Source organism: Saccopteryx bilineata, chromosome 2 (genome assembly GCF_036850765.1).
Source record: "Saccopteryx bilineata isolate mSacBil1 chromosome 2, mSacBil1_pri_phased_curated, whole genome shotgun sequence".
Taxonomy (NCBI): domain Eukaryota; kingdom Metazoa; phylum Chordata; class Mammalia; order Chiroptera; family Emballonuridae; genus Saccopteryx; species Saccopteryx bilineata.
Window position 1 is genome coordinate 44,592,069 of NC_089491.1, and position 21,406 is coordinate 44,613,474.

Consider the following 21,406-nt stretch of genomic DNA (forward strand, 5'->3'; position numbering starts at 1 on the left):
AAGTAAGCATGGTATGTGAGGAGCAGCTATGCAAATTTTGCTGCAATATATATATATTTTTTTTCTGAAGCTGGAAACGGGAAGCAGTCAGATGGACTCCCGCATGTGCCCGACCGGGATCCACCCGGCACGCCCACCAGGGGGCAATGCTCTGCCCATCCGGGGCATCGCTCTGTCGCGACCAGAGCCACTCTAGCGCCTGGGGCAGAGGCGAAGGAGCCATCCCCAGCGCCCAGGCCATCTTTGCTCCAATGGAGCCTTGGCTGCGGGAGGGGAAGAGAGAGACAGAGAGGAAGGAGGGGGAGGGGTGGAAAAGCAGATGGGTGCCTCTCCTGTGTGCCCTGGCTGGGAATCGAACCCGGGACTTCTGCAAGCCAGGCTGACGCTCTACCACTGAGCCAACTGTCCAGGGCCTGCTGCAATAATTTATCCCGTATTTAATATTTACTTACATCTCACATATCTTCTATGGCAAATTTAGTTTTCTACTTAATTTCTGGGGGTTATTGTGGATATTAATTAAAATAAATTCAAGTTCTATAAAGCTGATAAACAAAATAATCTAATATTAGTCATATAATCTGGATCTGAGATGTACAACAGAGTTTTATCTGAATAAATCTATATATTATGTTAAGTTTGAAAGGTGATTATTCTGCCTGTTCCAACTCAAATGTGTAAGACCTTTGTAGCCAATGTTGTCGATAGTTCCAGAACACAACTGGGGATGCAAATGTGCCCTTCAACACCTCCTGGTTAACATATATGGGATCCAGCATGGGTAGGTGGTAGCTTTGGTTTGAAAAGACACAATTCCCAAGGCTGTGGAAATCCAACCAATGAGTACCCTGTTTGGAGAAACAGGAAAAGTAGGAAAGAAATAGTAGGTAAAGCTCTATTAAAAAAAAAAAAAGAAATATGATTATTCTGTGGCAGGGGAGAGGAGATAGTATGTTAATAAATCAATAATTGATAAATAATTAATTAGCCTTACTAATAGAAGAGAGGATAAAACCTAATTAATAAGTTGGCTAATAATTCTTCCTTGATTTTCCTAGCTGATGTTATTTTTTTTTTTGCTGCTCTATACACATATTACTGTCTATTGTTCTGAAAATAATGCTAGTCCTTGTGATGTGTATCTATGTGTAGGTGTTGTCTACAATGTATGGTGTGTTTGTTATTAGTAGTTCTTTGTTTAGCATCATCCTTTCTCATCACTCATGTGCCTCCTATAGCTTTGAGTAGTTATGTTATAGTGTGTATTAGCTAGTTGATTAATTTGAGATCTAGAGATGTTATGTGATTTGCCTAAGGTTGCATATTTAGCGAAATTAGGATGGGGTATTGTGTCTTGGGTTTTATGTTTGCTCCTACTATACTAAATACTACTATTATTATTATTTTGGTTCTAAATCTTCATTGGCAGTGTAAATGATGTAATTCTTTTCCACTGACAACTTTCTAAATAACTCAAGGGGAAAGCCATATACTGATCTTATGTCTGGATAAAGCAAGCCTAATGATATCTTACAATTGTCATCTAAGGACAGAGTTTTAGTTCTCTACTTTGTTTTAGTCAACATGGGGCATAATGTATATCTAAATTAAAATTGCAGTCTTTACCATGTATTTATGAGTATTTTGCCATTTAACATACCTAGATAGTTGAAAGGTATCTTCCCTTTACATGTTTGGCATGGTATAGACATTGCTTGTAGTTTGAAACTTCAAAATAACTCCCAAGAAATTGCAAGTAAAAAAAAAAAAGAGAGAGAAGATGATGTCAATAGAATTTTCTATCTATTCCCTAAGGTAATTTACATCTTAGTTTTGAGATAGACTATGAAATTTGAAAATTTTGCAATCCCAGAGCACGGTAGTTAGAAGACTTCTAGAAAAATGTGACAACAAAGTGTTTTGTTTTGTTTTTGTTAGGTACTAGCTATATCCTTGTCAGTCTCTCTTTGTTTTGAAGGCTTAGGCAGAAGAGTAATGAAATCTCTAGAGTCAGAGGTAGAAAAAACACTTTGTACCACCTGGAGCTTTGTCAAGGAGAACTTCACCTCTTGTGTTTCCAAACCTCAGGGGAGATGTATTTCTGCTGAGAGGCATTGTGGCCCAGGGTAGGGTGGGGGTGGGTGGCGGACCTTGAATAATACCTTTTCTTTCTAGATTTGGAGACACTGTTTTTCCACCAGGTGTAGATGGCAGTTTCTTAGTTCAGTGCTGATTAAAAGAAAAAAGAGGAGGAAAAGTTGTACAGTAATTCAAGGGCAACCGTGAAGTCTGAGTTTGCAGCGCCAGCAGCAATGTGGTAATTTGAGAATAGCAAATTAGGAGAACAAAGCAGATTTTAATCATATGCCACAGAGAGGAAGGTGGTTTAGGTTTATCTTCAATTGTACCTCTATTAGAGAAAGGGAGGCTTTTAATGCTATTATCCAATATTTATTGTTAAAGATTTCTTCCTTCCTTTCCCCCAGTCTTTCTTTAGTACACTCACTGAGTGGGAAATGCTATCCTTTTTTCTCTGACTGTATCGAGCAAGTGTTAAATATGAAACATTTTCTTGATGTTACCGGAAAGAGAGAGAGAGAGAGAGCACGCTTAGTTGGGCTTTTGAGATTCAAGATCTTCACCCTTTAGGAGATATTAGTCTGAAGATAAAATTGAAGATTAAGGAAGTATCCCCTCTCATCTTTTCATCCATTCATCCACTCACCCATCCAGACAGTCATCTATCAGCTACCCACCCACTCCTCTACTCATCTATCTATCCACCTGTCCATTCATCCAGCTGTCCGTCCATCCATCCATCCATCCATCCATCCATCCATCCATCCATCCATCCAACATTTACTGAGGACTTCTGTTAAGGACTAGTCCAGGTACCAGAGATATAAAGATAAATAAGAATATTGTCTTTGCCAGTAGAAAAGACAGACACCTGAACAGATGCAAGGTGATACTATTATGGTAAAAACTCACCAGGATATTATCGGAGCACACAGAGAAGCCAACAGTAGAGCCACAGTATGGCTTGGGGGAAGGTATAGCCCTCCTTTAACCTGTAATCTCTTCCAAAGTCACTACGCCTGAAAAGGATAGTCTTTGAAATGTATCACTGGTTTTTTTCTGACCCATTTAAGTGTGAATAAGAATATCTCTAAGAACTTTGCTCTTCTTCTTGCAAATATTTTAGCCAAAATTGTACCTTACTATAAAATGTAATTTCAAGAAAAGTCACACACCCCCTTCCCTGCTTCCTACCAGATTTTCACTCTCTTTAAGTGTCCCTTACATAGAAATTCTAGAGCAGCCACTGGGGCGACTGATCCAGCCTGAGAAGGAAAGGAAAGCTTTTCTGAAGGAGCTGATGTTTCAGATGAGGTTTAAAGGAAAATAGGCATTGTCTGGCCACTCAACTGGGGAAATGTGTTGGGAAGGAATGCCTGCCTCTTTCTCAGGGAGCATTTGAAGTCCCAAGTAGAGAAGAGTCTCACTTAAGCTGGTCAGTGACGGAGCAGATTGGGACCTGGCATCTAGACGTCCATTGTCATAGTTCTTCCAATGTCATGTAAGGCATTATTTATGTGAGCTTGGTGAATGTTGCTATGTTTTTCTTTTTTTTTTTGTATTTTTCTGAAGCTGGAAATGGGGAGGGACAGTCAGACAGACTCCCGCATGCGCCCGACCGGGATCCACCCGGCACGCCCACCAGGGGGCGATGCTCTGCCCCTCCGGGGCGTCACTCCGTTGCGACCAGAGCCACTCCAGCGCCTGGGGCAGAGGCCAAGGAACCATCCCCAGCGCCCGGGCCATCTTTGCTCCAATGGAGCCTCAGCTGCAGGAGGGGAAGAGAGAGACAGAGAGGAAGGAGAGGGGGAGGGGTGGAGAAGCAGATGGGCGCTTCTCCTGTGTGCCCTGGCCGGGAATCGAACCTGGGACCTCCACACTCCAGGTCGACGCTCCACCACTGAGCCAGCCGGCCAGGGCTAAGAGATTAATTTTTGTATATTAACCTTATATCCTACAGCCTTCCTATACCTGTAATCACTTATTAGTTTCAGAAATTTTTTTGTTGATTCTTTCTGATTTTTTGCATAGATGATCATGTCATCTGTGAACAAAGACAGTTTGATAGCTTCCCTCCCAATCTGTATACCTTTTATATCCATTTGTTGCCCTTTTGTGTTAGCAAGGATTCCAGTATAATGTTGAAAGGAATGGGGAGAGGGGACATCGTTGCCTTGTACCTGATCTTAGTGGGAAAGCTTACAGTTTCTCACCATTGAGTATGACATGAGCTGTAGGTATTTTGTAGATTTCTTTTCAGCAAGTGAGAAAGTTCCTCTCTATTTCTAGTTTACTCAGAGTTTTTATCGTGAATGGGTTTGAGATTTTGTCAAATACTTTTTCTGTATTAATCAATATGATCATATGATTTTTCTTTTTTAATTTGCTGTTGTGATGAGTCACATTAATTGATTTTTGAATGTTGAACCTGCATTGCATACTGGACAAAATCTCATTTTTTTTTTGTGGTGTATAATTATTTTGATACATTCTTAGATCATCTAATGATTCATTTATTTTTTCCCCACCCCACCCTCATCATCTAATGATTTAAACAAAAGACATTCATTTCTAAGACTTGTGATTATTGATAAATAAACACTTCAGTAATTTCCCCCATCATTTATTTTGGGTATGCTGTCTTTTATTTTTAATAATTATTATAAAGCACATAGTAAAAGTTCAAATAATACAAAAAAATTATTCAATGAAAAATAAATCTTTCTCCTACACCTGATATACTTCTCAGAGGTCTCTACTCTCCACAGACTTTCTAGGTGCATCCTTTCAGAATTTTCTATTTCCTTTAGAAAACAGTATGACCACCTTTTATCAGGGGGAAATAACAACCCCCTGGGGTGTAGTTTGTATGGGCCAAATGACCTGGAGAGTTGTTTTAGAGGGCTAGCTTGGCTAACACTTCTAGAACTAGGGGAAGGACATATTCGATTTTTGTCTTAGGCTCTGAATGCCTCTAGAAATGTTGGAACCAATGCATGTCGTTCTAAGTGCCTTTATTCTCTTCAGTGGACTTGTTTTCTGGCTAGGAGGTTGATAGCCACATCCCAGTTTTTGGCACATGTCCTCACTGCTTCGTTTATCACCTCGTTTTCTTTTCGTCCTTCGCAGTGTGAGTGGAAGAACCCTCCCTGCTCTCGCCGTCATGTCTTGCAGACTTAGAATGATTTTAAAGAGGACCTTTCCTCTCAAGGCCCTGTGTAAAATTCTGCTCCCTCAGTGATGTGTGAAGAACAGTCAGAGATGCTGAAAGACATCTGACGTGTGAGATTCCTTCCAGGGAACTGTGATTTAGATCCCAGAGGGCCCAGACAGTGAGGGATAAGAGGAAGGGAGGCCTGGCCCTAGGAAGAGGGGAGGAAGAAGGGAAGGCCCAGAAATGCGCTCCAGTGGTGTGAGTGAGCATGGCTTGCAGGGAGGGTACTGGGTGCACATACGACCATGTAGTCACTGTGCTCGTTTTTGTAGGAGGGCTTGAAAGAGTCTTCCAATTGACCAATTAATCAGCCAATAAGCATTTACTAAACCAACAGAATTTTAATGCCTTATCACTCACTGTCTGAGCCTTCTCTCTAAAGTGACACTCCCAATCACATTGCTGCTTGTTATTTTTTTCTATAACACTATGGCTATTGATTATCTTGTTCATTCCTTTGGGTGCCCAGTGGCTGTCTGTCTTCCCCACTAGACTGGCAGCTCCAGGAGGGCAGGGCTGCTGCGTCCCAGTGCTCAATACAAATATTGGTTGGCTGAAAGAATACAGAAATGAATGCACTTTATCAAATAATAATAACAATAGCTACAGTAATTGCTACCATTTGTTGAACACTTACCATGTGCCCACCCCTGTGCTAAGCACCTTTTCTTTCATTTGATCCTCAAAAAGAGCCCTGTGAAGTGGGAATTAATACCTTTAGTTTATAGGTAAGGGAAATGGGCTGCAGAGATGGATCCTGTCCCAACTCACACAGCCAGTAAGCACTGGGGTGAGATTTGAACTCTGGTAAACTTTGGTCTGTCCAATGAGTTAAGGTGTAATCCCTAGAGATGTCAACCTCGGGCAGTAACTTCAGGGACCCTGCCAAAGGGATAGATTTGTGCCTTCCAGGTGAGTGTTGGGTGCTTGGTAGCAGAACAGGCACCTGCTCTTCAGGAATCAAAATGGAGACACCCACACACCCCGTAACAGGGCGCTGCTGAGTGGGTTTATCCCTGATGCGGGTTCCTGGTAGATATTTTCAGCAGTTGTGAATTATTTAGGTGCTGAGGCAGAAATGCTTCCTGGCATTGAATCCTAACTGAAAATTGTGCATGAAATGAAAGCTAAGAGATCCTGCCATTATTTCTTTTTTTCTGTTAATGAATGGGAGAGAAAAAGTAAGTGACCCCTCAGCAACTGGCCATATGTTTCACCTTTTGTTGGTCCTTCCTGGCTCTCAGAGGGACCTCTATGTGTTTGCAAGTCTTTTTATTATGTCATATTTTGCAAAATACCAAAGGGTTGTTTTCACCATTCTGGATGCCCAGCGAGCACTCAGTGTGATCCATTTTCCTACCAAGAGAGCTTAAGCTGAGAGAGATTAGAGGCCGAATGAGCACCCTGGCCATGGCAAGCTCCCCCTTCTCCGGACGCTTTCTCAGCCTCACTGCTGTCCTGCCTCCTGGGCTGCTATGCTATTTGGGGATCCACTGAGCCCACTATTGTGAATTTATACAGTACATGATATTCTGTAAAAAGCCTCATGTTCAGTGTATTGGTCATTTCCTTAAGTCAGTCACTAAGCAGGAAGGAGGAGAATCTGGAAGAATTCAGGCACAGTACCCAGGCTTATCCTACTGGTTAACCTGGCAAGGGCAAAACCTTTAAGAGGGACCATGTGCATCTTCGTAATGAGGGTCAGTGCTGTTCAGGCTCTTCAAAAAAAAAAAATAATGCACATGCTGTGCAATATACCACCCAAAAGTATATAATTTAGTGCTTTTTAGTATATTCAGAGCTGTGCAGCTATCACCAGTCAACTTTAGAACATTTTGTCACCCTCACAAAAGAACACCGGATGAGGCCTTAGTTTTCATTTCCCCCAACCCCTGCGTTTCTCCCAGTCCTAGGCAACCACTGATCTACTTTCTGACCCTTCGCTGGCCTATTCGGAACATTGCACATAAATAGAATCATATGCTGTGTGGTCTTCGTGCCTGGCCTTTTTCAATTAGCAGCATAATTTTCAGGTTCATTCATGTTGTAGCATGTATCTGTACTGCATTTATTTTTATTGCCAAATAATACTCCACTGTATGGATACAGCACAGTTTGTTTATTCATTCACTGGTTGATGGACTTTTGGGTTGTTTCCACTCTTGACTATTACGGATAATGGTGTCATGAACATTTGGGTACAAGTTTTTGTGTGGATGTATGCTTTCATTTACCTGTGAATAGATAGGATTTTTGTTTCATATGCTAACTTTACATTTGAATTTTGAGCAACTAGCAGACGGCTTTCCACAGCAGCTGCATTATTCTACATTCCCACTGGCATTGTGTGAGCTTCCTGATTTCCCCCCTTACTCACCAATAACACCTGTTGTTTCCTGACTTTTGCTTGTAGCCACCCTAGTGCAGGTGAAGTGGTGGAGTGGGTTTCAACGTGACTTGGCTTTGCATTTTCCTGAGGGCTTCACCCTGCCTGCATCTTGACAATGCTGTTTCCCTTAGGCAGCTGATCATTCTGTCTGGGGTTGGACGTTTGAATAAGTGAGGAGAGAGAGAAGCTGTTTCTTGAGCCCAACTCTCCTCAGGTGGCCTCATGGCCACGGGGCATCCCTCACTCGTGAGCCTTTTCCATCTGGGCTGGGATGAGGGACATGGGACCATGACTGAACCACTGCTCAGGCCTTTGCTTCATTAGGCACCATTATAGTTGATCTTCTGCTTGACTGGTCATTTCTTTTCTTTCTTTCTTTCTTTTTTTTTGAGAGAGACAGAGACAGAGACAGAATGGGAGGCAGATGAGAAGCATTAACTCATAGTTGCATTACTTTAGTTGTTCATTGATTGCTTCTCATGTGCCTTGACTGGGGGCTCAAGCTGAGCCAGTGACCCTTTGCTCATGCCAGTGACCTTGGGTTCAAGCCAGTGACCATGGGATCATGTTAATGATCTCACACTCAAGCTGGTGACCCCACGCTCAAGCCAGTGACCATGGGGTTTAAAACCTGGGATCTCAGTGTCCCAGGTTGACTCTCTGTCCACTGAGCCACCACTGATCAGGTTTTACTGGTTATTTTTAATTATCATATGACCCACAAGAAAACTTAAGATTTATAGAAATTTGTTTTTAAAAATCAGTTACAAATGGCCTGGTTGGTGGTGGAGCAATAAATAAAGCAGGGACCTGGAATGCTGAGGTCAACAGTTTGTAACTCTGGGATTGCCTGGTCAAGGTTCATAGGATAGCAATCATTGAACAACTAAAATGAAGCTACAATGAGTTGATACTTTTCGCTGCCTCCCCCCTTCTTTGTAAAATCAATAAATAAAATCTTTAAAAAAAACGAACACATCAGTTACAGATGCTGCCCTGTCATATCTGCAATCTAAGTTATGAGCGTTTCTAAGGTCACAAGGGTTGTTATGAAGACTCTGCATGTCGGGCCCGCAGCCCAGAAGAACGTGCATGTTTCTCAGCTTTCCTGTGTCCTCAGGAATGAACAGATACACGGAGCCAAATCCTTGGAGACACGTTTTTAATTAAATTCTTCACTTTTAGATATTTGTAGATTCACATGCAGTTGCTAAGAAGTAATATGGAGAGATCCCATCCTTGAGTCTGGTGAGCTGTGGAGAAAATGATTTACTGAGTGACTGGAAAATAACCCTGGACACATGCCAAGAATTCAAACTATTTCTGCTGCCATCAGCTACCTGCTTCTCCCAGGATGAGGGCCACATGACCCCACCATCAAATGAACTGCTCTGGGCAACTGGTTATTTATTGATAGCGGCTCCTAAGCTTTGTGATTTATTTGGGTTTACAGTAGACAAACCTACCTGACCTGTGATGGCACAGTGGATAAAGCATTGGCCTGGAATGTTCAGGTTGCCAGTTCGAAACCCTGGGCTTGCCTGGTCAAGGCATATATGAGAAGCAACTACTACAAGTTGATGCTTCCCACTCCTCCTCTGCACTCTTTCTCTCCTCTCTCTAAAAATCAATAAATAAAATCTTAAAAATAAATATGGGTTTTTTGACCCCCACCCCAGATCTTCTGAAGCTCTGGGGATGTGCAGTCTGCTTTAAAATAAATAAATAAAAATAAATAAATAAATAAATAAATAAAGTAGACAAACCTAATAACAATACCCCTTTCTTCCTTCTTATCCCTGATCATAAGGGTCACTTGCTAATATTGGATCTTTTCTGCCATGGTGGCTGCTGACATTCCTAATCCATTGAACTTTTAAAAGATGTTAAGCCTGCCAAATATCTCATTTTCACTTAGACCTAACCACACTGGGGGAAAAATAATCTAAATGAGACAAAGAATATAAATGAGCTAAAGGTGATAAAATCGGTTAGAGTAGTACCTGGTACTACTTGAGTTTGGTGCTCTCATGGATTCCACATATACTTACTTACAGTATTCTGTGTTAGGCACTGCTGGAGGTGCTAGGACATAATTAGAGCACAAACCACGCAGGAAGCCTGCCCTCATGGGGCTTACATTCTCCTGAGCAGAGACCAAAAAATTAAGAACAAAAACAAAAAGTAAAAATGGAGTATGTCAATTGTTGGTAAATGCTTTGAATAAAAAGATGTGTGTGTGTGTGTGTATGTATGTTTTGAGGTTAAAGTGAAGAGGGGAAGGGAGTGAGGAAGGATTACGATAAAAAAATTAATATGCTGTTCAGTGTGTCCGTAAAGTCATGGTGCACTTTTGCCCCGTCACAGGAAAGCAACAAAAGACGATAGAAATGTGAAATCTGCACCAAATAAAAGGAAAACTCTCCCAGTTTCATACCTATTCAGTGCAGTTCTATGTGGGCTCATGCACAGATTTTTTAGGGCTCCTTAGGTAGCTATCCTGTATAGCCTCTACAGACTGCTCACTGACTGATGGCCTACCAGAATGGGGTTTCTCCACCAAACTGCCAGTTTCCTTCAACTGCTTATCCCACTGAGTAATGTTATTCCTATGTGGTGGCGCTTTGTTATAAACGTGCCGATATTCACATTGCACTTTGGTCACAGATTCGAATTTAGCGAGCCACAGAACACACTGAACTTTCCTCTGTATCGTCCACATCTCGACTGGCATGGCCGTGGGCTACTCTGCTGTATACACGGTGTTACATCATCATCTGCGCATGCACACACGCTGCCACATCATCCTACAGAAACTGGAAGGGTTTTCCTTTTATTTGGTGCATATTTCACATTTCTATCATCTTTTGTTGCTTTCCTGTGAACTGTCAAAAGTGCACCATGACTTTATGGACACACTGTACATGTTATCCTTAGCTTAAAACTGGAAGTTTGTACTTTTTGACCCTTTTTATTTATTTTGCCACACCCCCCTTGGGGCCTCTGGTAAACATGGATCTATCTGTGATTTTATTTTTCTTTTAGGTTCCACATACAGGGTAGGGTAAAGTAGGTTTATAGTTGTTTGTATGGAAAATAATATAATACTTAAGTTAAATAACAATACAAGAATAAACTGTTTCATGTACTCACAACTGTAAAACTACTTTGGCCCACCCTGTCTAAGTCAGATCATACAGTATCTGTCTTTCTCTGTCAGATTTATTTCACTTAGCATAATGCCCTCAAGATCCATCCATTTGTCACAAATGACAGAATTTCTTTCTTTCTCAGGGCTTAGTAATATTTCATTGCATATATAAACTATACTTTCTTTTTTATTTTTATTTATTTTATTCTTTTAAAGATTTTTAAAGTTTTTTTATTTGATTCTCTCTGTAGAACTGTGTATGGCCCACTCTGGGAAATACTGACCAATTTATTAATGTTTATGAGTCCCAGTACTCTGGTCTCATCTGGATGAAACTACACCTTCTTTATCTATTCCCTTATTGATGGACACTTAGGTTGTTTCCATATCTTGGCTATTGTAAATAATGCTATAGTGAATATGGGGGTGCAGATATCTCTTCGAGGCAATAATTTAATTTCCTTCGATAAATACCCAGAAGTGGGATTGCTGGATCAGATGGTAGTTCTTTTTAAATCTCCATATTTTTTCCTATAGGGGTTGCATCAGTTTACAATCCCAGCGACTGTGCACAAGGGTTCTCTTTTCTCCATGTCCAGTGGGTTCCAGTTTTAAATGAGGTCAGGGAAGGTCTCCCTGGGAAGGTGGTAGCAGAGTAGGGTTGGTAAACCTCTTTTGCAAAGAGCCAGATAGTACATAGGTTAGATTTTGCTGGCCAACTGCTCAACAACTGTTTAGTGCCAAAGCAACCCTAGACATTACATAAAAAAATGAGCATGGCTGTTCCATAAAACTGCATTTACAGAAATAGGCAGTAGACTGTATTTCACTACTGACTGTGGTTTGTCAATTTTTGGATTAGAATAAAAATGTGAAGGAGGTGAGAAATCAGGCCCTGTGGTTATCTCTTGGGGGGGGGGTCATTCCAAGTAGAAGTACAGCCAGTGCAAAGACCCTGAGGTGGGCTCGTGGTTGGCTTGAGAGAGGAGAAGTAAGAGTTGAATGAACGAGTGGGAGATTAGTAGGAAGTGAGGTGGGAAAGATGGTAGGGCCAATCCTTGGGGGTTTGTAGGCCAATGCAAACTCAACACGGGCTTATGAAGAATATTCTAGAGAATAATCAATAAACTGCTTTTTTTTCTTAACAATTGAAATATTGCATGCAGATAGCAAAATATGCAAAATTAAAGTGTCCTGCAAGGCACACTTTTATAAAGTGAACACCCTCGGTGATAGCACCCAGACCTAGGAACACAACATGACTGACGCCTCAGAAGCCTTCCTCATGCTTCTTCTTGGGCACAGTCCCGGAGAGTGACCACCATGCTGGTTTCTAACACCACAGGTTAGTTGTGCCCACTGTTGAGCTTGGTATCATTTTTCACAGAAGGCCTGTGCGATGTGTGCTTGGCTGTCTTCTTGCATCTGGCTCCTTGTGCCGAACATTATGTTTTTGAGATTCATTTTTGTTGCTGCTTGTCGTTATAATTCTTTAGTTCTCATGGATGTATGAGAGTCAGTTCTATGAATATGAATATGAGATTATTTAGTTAATTTTCCTATTGTTGATACACATTTAGGTTATTTCCAGTTTTGGCCATTTCAAGTTGCTTTATTAGTTTTAACTTAAAAAAACAATAAACAACAAACCAAAAATTCTTAAGTGATAGATGCAGAGCTGGCCAAATATTTAGGGGCTTAGGGAGTTTTTGGAAACCAGTAGCAAATCTTTGGGAACAAGACCGGCCTGGACCATTCACAGACTTGTCCAGGGATGGGGTGGCTGTCTTCCTGGTGCTGCCATGGTCAGAGCCAGGCGACGCGGCCACTGCCCACAGGCCTGGCTGTGCGGTGGAAAGTCAGAAGGAGTTGGTACTGTTTGCCCAATTCATTGTTGGGACACTGCACTTTCCCCTGCTCACATTCCTCTAGCAGATGTTTGTCTCTCTGTTCTGGAAAGAGGCTCTTTGTGATGGGGCCTTGGGGCTTCTCATAAGCTCTCCTGCAGCCATGACCAGTGGGATCATGGAGAAGCTGCACTTTCTAAATCTGTAAACCTGCCAGGCAGGAAAACTCCAGTTCTTGGGCCATAACATTTTCTCCCCACATCCTCGGAAGGAACACAAACATTTAGGCAGCTCAAGGTGGAATCTGTCTAGAGAAGGGATGACTGTGTTTGCAAACATTCTTCTTTCTTCTTTTTTATTAAGTGAGAAGTAGGAAGGCAGAGAGACAAACTCCCACACGAGCCCCTACTGGGATCCACCCGGCAACCCCTGTACAGGGCAATGCTCTGCCCATCTGGGGCCACTGCTCTGTTGCTTTGCTTGACAACTGAGCTATATCAGTGCCTGAGGCAAGGCCATGGAGCCATCCTCAGCACCTGGGGCCAACTTGCTCCAAATGAACCATGGCTGTGGGAGGAGAGGAACAGGGGTAGGGGTGGAGAAACACACTTCTTCTGTGTGTCCTGACTGGGACTCAAATGCAGGACTTCCACATGCTGGGCAATGCTCTACCGCTGAGCCAACCGGCCACAGCTGCAGACATTCTTCAAAAGTGTTCCCACAGCACCATGAGCAGATTACTTTTGGATGCTTTTGAAGCTGACCTTTTTGAAAATACAGTTCTTGTACTGGAAATGCAGACCACGTGCAATTTGCAGCTATAGAGTCATGAGAGAGAAATCTGATCAGTTTTTTAGGAGGACCTTGGTGGCTCTCCTGTTTCTCCCGGCTCTCTCAGGCCACCTGTCCTACTGCCCCTCTGCTGAGCCAGCATGCACCCCTCTCCCATCTGCAAGGTAGCCTCTTGGTAAACAACATGGCACCAGCTGCCCATCTGGTTGCCTCAGCACTTGGCTAATCTTAGAGCACTCCCGGGTTACCAACTGGAGCTTACACAGCCTCCGTATCCTTCTTGAGCACTTTCTAATTCCACAAGTTCCCCCTTGTGGACTCATTCTAAATTGAGGAGCCCAAGAACATAAACAAGTAAGTAAACTTAGGAAATAAGTAGGCTGGAAAAAGCAAGAGATAAGACAGCCTTTCAATGTAGCAATTCTGAATGTTCTCACCTGTTCATAGATGTATGCTGTATTTACAGAATTTCCCAATAGCATGGGTATTTCTAGACTGTTCCATTGCTTCTATGAGAATCATTTTTAAATAACCCTTTTGTGCTATATTATTGTAGGCAGGGTGCTCTCCTTATCCCATGGAGAAGAAATTTTCATGACAGGCATGGAAACCTGGTGCAGAGCAGATGTGTGGAAATTGTTTGCCGAAAGAATGAATAAGGAAAATATGTCTCATCTTTCTGCAGCAATTGACATCCTACTATATTGGGGACTCCTGAACCCAACATTGCTTGTTCTTTGACTCTAGTTGACCCAATCTGACCACTCCACATCTCCTAGAAGACTTCCTTCCATCCATCCATCCATCCATCCATCCATCCATCCATCCATCCAATCAATAGTTACTGGACAATGTACCTTGAGAGGATCTTGGAATACCAGCAGTGAACAAAGTATTATAAACTCATGGAGCTTATAGTGGGAAGAGGATGACAATAATCAAACACTCATACAAATAAAATTCTTGACAGGTGGTGATGAATTCTATATAAAAAATAAAGTAGGGTAAGGAAGATTAGAGAGTGAAATAGGGTTGAGGTAGTGTTCATTCTAGGGGGTCTGGGAAGGTCTCTTCAGAGCAGAGGTCTGAAGGAAGTGAGGGAGAGAGCCATGTGCATATCTGAGAAGAGAGTTTCAGGAAAAGAAAAGAGGTTCAAAAGTTTTTTTTTTTTTAATAATTTTATTTTTTTAATGGGGTGACATCAATAAATCAGGATACATATATTCAAAGATGACAAGTCCAGGTTATCTTGTCGTTCAATTATGTTGCATACCCACCACCCAAAGTCAGATTGTCCTCTGTCACCTTCTATCTTGTTTTCTTTGTGCCCCTCCCCACCCCCTGTCCCTCTCCCATTCCCCCCTCCCCCCCCGTAACCACCACACTCTTATCAATGTCTCTTAGTTTCACTATTATGTCCCACCTACGTATGGAATAATACAGTTCCTGTTTTTTTCTGATTTACTTATTTCGCTTCGTATCATGCTATCAAGATCCCACCATTTTGCTGTAAATGTTCCGATGTCATCATTTCTTATGGCTGAGTAGTATTCCATAGTGTATATGTGCCACATCTTCTTTATCCAGTCATCTTTTGATGGGCTTTTTGGTTGTTTCCATGTCCTGGCCACTGTGAACAATGCTGCAATAAACATGGGGCTGCATGTGTCTTTACGTATCAATGTTTCTGAGTTTTGGGGATATATACCCAGTAGAGGGATTGCTGGGTCATAAGGTAGTTCTATTTTCAGTTTTTTGAGGAACCACCATACTTTCTTCCATAATGGTTGTACTACTTTACATTCCCACCAACAGTGTATGAGGGTTCCTTTTTCTCCACAGCCTCTCCAACATTTGCTATTACCTGTCTTGTTAATAACAGCTAATCGAACAGGTGTGAGGTGGTATCTCATTGCCGTTTTGATTTGCATTGATAGCTAAAGAAGATGAGCATCTTTTCATATATCTGTTGGCCATTTGTATTTCTTCCTGGGAGAAGTGTCTATTCATATCCTCTTCCCATTTTTTTATTGGATTGTTTGTTTGTTTGTTGTTGAGTTTTATGAGTTCTTTGTATATTTTGGATATTAGGCCCTTATCTGAGCTGTTGTTTGAAAATATCATTTCCCATTTAGTTGGCTTTCTGTTTATTTTGTTATCAGTTTCTCTTGCTGAGCAAAAACTTCTTAGTCTGATGTAGTCCCATTCATTAATTTTTGCCTTCACTTCTCTTGCCATTGGAGTCAAATTCATAAAATGCTCTTTAAAACCCAGGTCCATGAGTTGAGTACCTATGTCTTCTTCTATGTACTTAATTGTTTCAGGTCTTATGTTTAGATCTTTGATCCATTTTGAGTTAATTGAGGTTCAAAAGTTTTGATGTAGAAGGGAGTGTGGTGTGTTTGGGTGGAGTGAGCGAGGGGGAGGGCTGGGAGAGAAACCCAGAGAGGTAGTGGGGGGCCTAGCCTGAGGGTCTTACAGGTCACTGGAATTGCTTTGGAAGCCACTGGAAGGCTGTGGGAGAGGATGGTCAGATATTTGTTTTAAGAAGATCACTTAGTTGTTGTGTTGAGCCTCTGCCCTAGGGGGACAGGAGCAAAAGCAGGGGGACTGTTAGGAGGTCGTGCACATCTCCAGGTGAGGGACGTGCCCTTTGTGGCGAGAATCTTCAGAACGCCCAAGGCTGCCAGAATGTCCGGCGGCTCAGAATGTGCTGCTGTACTTGTGTGTGAATTTCAGGCTCAGGAAATATACACCAGCCTGGAGAGGCTGGCGTTGGAGAGGGATCAGGCAAGGACTTCCCTGGGGCCAGCCCCTGCCCCTCTTTCTTTCTGAGAGCCCTCACCATAGTGCCACAGTGCACAAACCCCAGGAAAACCCTGTAGCATCTGCGTGTCAGCAACACTGGGAGCACACCTGAAATTACAGCGGGCCTGAGTGAGTCCTCCTCCTTCACCCCCAACCCCGGTCACAGCTGCAGGGCAGCCTCTGCTCTGAGGAGCGGGAGAGTCTCATCCCAGTAATCACACAGAGCCTCCAGAGTTCCTCTTCCCCTTCTTGTTGGGACGGATAGAGCGTTTTCATTCTTTCTTTTTTAAAATTGAGATATAATTTACATATAACATTGTGTTATATTTAAGGTGTACAGTGTGTTTATTTGATACATCAGTATACTGCAATATGATTACCATCATAGCATTAGTTAATTCTTCTATCACATCACATGATTATCATGTCTTTTTGGTGGTGACAGCATTTAAGATCTATTCTCCTAGCAATTTCGAAGTGTGTAATAGTGTTGACTATAATCATCATGCTATGCATTAGATCTCTAGAACTTATTCATTTTCTGGTTGCAAGTTGTATCCTTTAACATCATCTCCTTATTTTCCTCACCCCCCAGTCCCTGGTAACCACCATTCTACTCTCTGTTTCTGTAAGTTCAGCTTTTTAAATTTAAAATATTTTTTGTTTTAGATTTCACATCTGAGATAATGCAGTATTTGTCTTTCTTTGTCTGACTTATTCACTTAGCATAATGTCCTGAAAGTCTACCCATTTTGTCACAAATGGCAGGATTTTCTTCTTTTTCATGGCTGAATAATATTCCATTATATATATATATTTCATCAATATATAATGTGTATATATATATATATATATTACATCTTTTTTCTTTGGACTGGAAGTCTGCCCTTTTATTTTCTTTTAATTTATTTTTAAATTTATTGTGCTGACATGCTTTCGAGTGTCCCACTCAGTATAGCACTATCTATGGACCACATTGTGCCCCCGCCACATCTTCTTTACTCATTGATCTGTTGATGGACACTTAGGTTGTTTCCATGTTTTGGCTATTGTGAATAGTGTTGCAATAAACATGGGAAATCAGATATCTTTTCTATCCTGTTTTCATTTCCTTTGGATGTTTCCCCTCTTTGGGATTGCTGGATCATATGGGTGTACTACTTTTAATTTTTTGAAGAAACTGCATACTGTTATTCATAGTAGCTGTACCCATTTATATTCCCACAAACAGCACATAATGGTCCTCTTTTCTCCATATCTCTGTAACCCTTATGTCCTGTCTTTTTGATGATGGTGATGGCCATTTTAATAGGTGTGAGGTGGAGGTAGGCATTTTCTGGCCATAATTTCAACTAAATCAACAGGGGCAATGCTTTCTTCAGACTAATTTGGATCTGGACTTACCTGGTTCACTTAGCTGATGGAAGTGTGGCCCTTGAGTGTTGGCCATTCCAACCCTGTGTCTGGTTCACAGTACTTCATCTTCACCACTTGGATTCTGTATCAGTTATCTAATGCTGAACCTATGTCTGGTTTATAGTACTTCATCTTCACCAATTGGATTTTGTATCAGTTATCTAATGCTGAGTAACAAATGGCCACACACTGAGTGACTCATGACAACACCCACTTATTAGCTTTATAGGCCAGGAGCGTGATGGGCTCAGTTGAGTTCACAGTCAGGGAGTCACAAAGCTGCAATCAAGGTGTTGGTCAGTCTAGAGTTTTAGGGAAAAATTTGTTGGCAAGGTCATTCAGGTTGGTAGTAGAGTCCAGTTATTTGAGGTTGTAGAAATGAAGTCCCCATTTTTGTGGCTGTTGGCTGGGAGCTGCTCTCTGCTTCTAGAGGTCACCCACATTCCTCATCATGTGGCCTCCTCCATCTTCAAGCCAGCAGTGGTGCATCGAATCCTTCTCAACATTTTACTCTTGGTTCCCATCTGTCCCTGGCTGGAGAAAGCACCCTCCTTTTAAGCTCTCATGTGAATATGCTTGGTCCACCTGGATAATACAAGATGATCTCCCTCTATGAAGGTCAACTGTGCCATATAGCATGGCATAAACATGGGAGCACTCTCTGATACTGATAGTTCTGGGGACTAGGGAAGAATATCATTAGAAGCCCTATGCCTGCCTGACAGATTCCTTCACTTTCAATACCAGTAGTATTTGCAGACCTGCCTTTTCCCTTGTGGCTGGTGTACCTTGGCAATTTCTACAGTGTGCTTTTATTTCCAGAATCCAAGTTCCTCCTTGATTAGAGAGCCAGTTGGCATTTTGAAGCCAGTTGGTGCCCCAGAACCCAGCATAACGATCAGAAATTAGTATTTAGTGTTTCTGTTTCACTCCAATTGGCCAGGAACCAAGGAAATTATGGCTTATTATATCATTATATGGTCATTAAAGCTTCTCATTAAAGCTAAAATTATGAAGGCTGAGATATTCAAGGCACTTTTTTGGTTTGATATGGAGTTGCCAGAATCATAAATCAGGAAGTAACCTCTAATGTTCCTGTACTTCTGTTTTTATCTGTCACAGCCAAGTTCCTGGTAATGTACCAATGAGTCTTGTTACCTCTGCCAGAACCTCCTGTGATTGGGTGCTGATTACCTTACAGTGCAGTCTATTTCATTCTTGGACAGGTCTGTTTGTTAAAAAATTCTTTTCTTCTATTGGCCCATGTCATCTTCCTTCTGATTTCACCCAGTGTACAACTTTATGGTCCACAGCCACACCAAATACCTCTTTTCTCTTAAAAGATGGTCAGTCAGATGTTTAGAGGCAGAAATCATGTCTGAGAACATCTTCACTAACTAGATTCCAGATGTGCCAGCCTCCCTGGCTCATTTCCTTCACTTCTGGTGCTGGGCGCACCTCTATTATGTAGGCTCCGTCAAGGGTGGGAACCTACTCTGTTGTACTCATTACTATATCCTCATCCCAGCACATTGCCTCATACATAGCTGGTACCAGTCAATATTTATTGACTGGGATGCAATCTCCTGTGGACCTGAAGTCTATGTGGCTCTGCTTAGATCTCTGCATGTGTGAAAATGAATAAAGGAAATCTCATTCAAAATGGAATCAGGAAGCCACGAAGAGAGAGGGCCTTACCCCTATACCATTCCTTGTAGACTGCATAGTCTGGCAGGAGGAAGAAAGATTTCTTCGAGGCCAGCAATAGCAAACTCACCTGCAGCCAGGGAGAAGCTGCCACCACTTTGATCTCTCATTTTCCTCCACTGAACTTTTGCTTAAAACAACCCCTCCCAACCTCCCCCTTCCCTCTGTAGAAGAACGGTTCTTCTCCTTTGTTCTTAGGACTTGTCTGCGGTTCACCATAGCTTGCTTGTTCTGAATTGCAACTCCTCTGCTCTTCCTGAAAAACCTTGATTTTGCTGGCTGAAACACCTTTTCTTCTAAAAAGGTTGACACATATTCTCCCCAATTGACATTGCCCAGTCTTGTGAGCCATCTCCCCGGTTTCTATCTAGAAACAGTTAATGTTTTGTCTTAATCCTTTCCAGAACAAGGCACATAAATAAATAAAACAAGTTAATGACTCAAGCACTTGAAAGAGGTTGCTTCCATAAGTAACAAATTTTGGTGCTCGATTGACATTGTACCTCATTTAGAATTAGAGTGGGAAAGGGGTGGTAAATTCATTATGGAAAAAAGAGAATCATGTTAAACTTGGAATTGGTTTTCCTTCTCTCTACTCAAGTGCAGGGAGTCACTTAATCAGATGCATCACTCAATGTGGGCACTTGCTGCAGGGAGGGAAATGAAGCCTTGCTAACAATAAGAAGAGATTCCTCCCAAGAACAAATTGGAGATGTGGTTGCCTTTGCTTGTTACATAGCAATCACCTTATTACCTGGAGGCAGCAAATATGGATTTTCACGGTGGGTATGCACAGCATGTTCTAACATGGCTGCTTGGTTTAAAATGCATAGTTTTGCATAAGGTAATTATTGGTACGTGTGTATCATTTTCCTATAGAAGAAATGAAGGTAATTATATCTGTAAGAAATTGCCACTAGCTTGGTAGCTCAACTGTATAACCAGAGTGCATTAGAATGCTCCCATGAAAGAGCATTCCACATTTATAAAAATTTCAGGATGTAGTTCTGCTCTCTGAAAAATTAATGTGGTACCTTATTTGTAAAATAAGGGATATTGCTTCATCTTCACCACCTTCATCTTCCTTTCCTCCTTCAGCAGATATGCTGATTCCTGTGATATGTAAAGAAGTGCTGTTTTTAAGCAGAATTTCCAAAGGAAAAAGCTCTAGTTGTATGACATAAGATCTCCAAAAAGCAATTATAGAAAAAAGTCAATTGTTTATTATCTTTTAATATTGTTTGGTAAACATCAGAATAAACTAGATTAGTTTGTTTTTGATAATTTTTGAGGCAGACGTAATATATTTCATACATACTTTGCAAGTTAATTTTTAAAATAGACCCAATCAATCTAGGTAGGAAATTTCAGTTGTTTCAGTCTTTCTTTTTTGTTATCTCTCCCAACGGTGTGCTTGCTAATTCACTGATAGATGATTATAAGCATTGAACTGAAAGTTATAAAGTGTTGACAAGAAGCTAACCCATATTCTCCACACGTCTCCTCTCCTCCAAATTCATATTTTGCTGTCTCTAGATATTTGCATCTTGTTAGAGTCCAAAGATATATCAATTCTGCCACACTTTTAGCCAATTGCGTTGACTAATTAATTGACTCAAGCACTTGAAAGAAGTTGACTCAGTCATTCAGCAACTATGCATTGGGCCTTCTGTGTTTAGATCGCAGCAGGAGAGATGGAGAGAAGAAAAAGCTCTGTAAGACAGAGGAGACTTACTTTTTAAACCTTGATCATGGTGTATTATCTGTTTAATGTATTGTTATATTGAGTTTCCTAATATTTTGTTGATGATTTTAGCATTTGTGTTCATCAGGGATATTGGCCTGTAAGTTTCTTTCTTTGTAGTGTCTTTATCTGGTTTTGAAATTAAGATAATGCTGGCCTCATAAATCAGTTTGGGAGGCCCTGGCCGGTTTGCTCAGTGGTAGAGCATCGGCCTGGCGCACAGGAGTTCTGGGTTCGATTCCCGGCCAGGGCACACAGG

At 41.6% G+C, this 21,406-nt stretch overlaps 1 protein-coding gene across 4 annotated transcripts in view; it reads left to right on the top strand.

Annotated features, from left to right (window-relative positions):
• FRMD3 (FERM domain containing 3) overlaps window positions 1-21,406 on the top strand; it is a 350,901-nt gene that overhangs the window by 43,233 nt on the left and 286,262 nt on the right. The gene's annotated exons all lie outside the window — the stretch shown is intronic.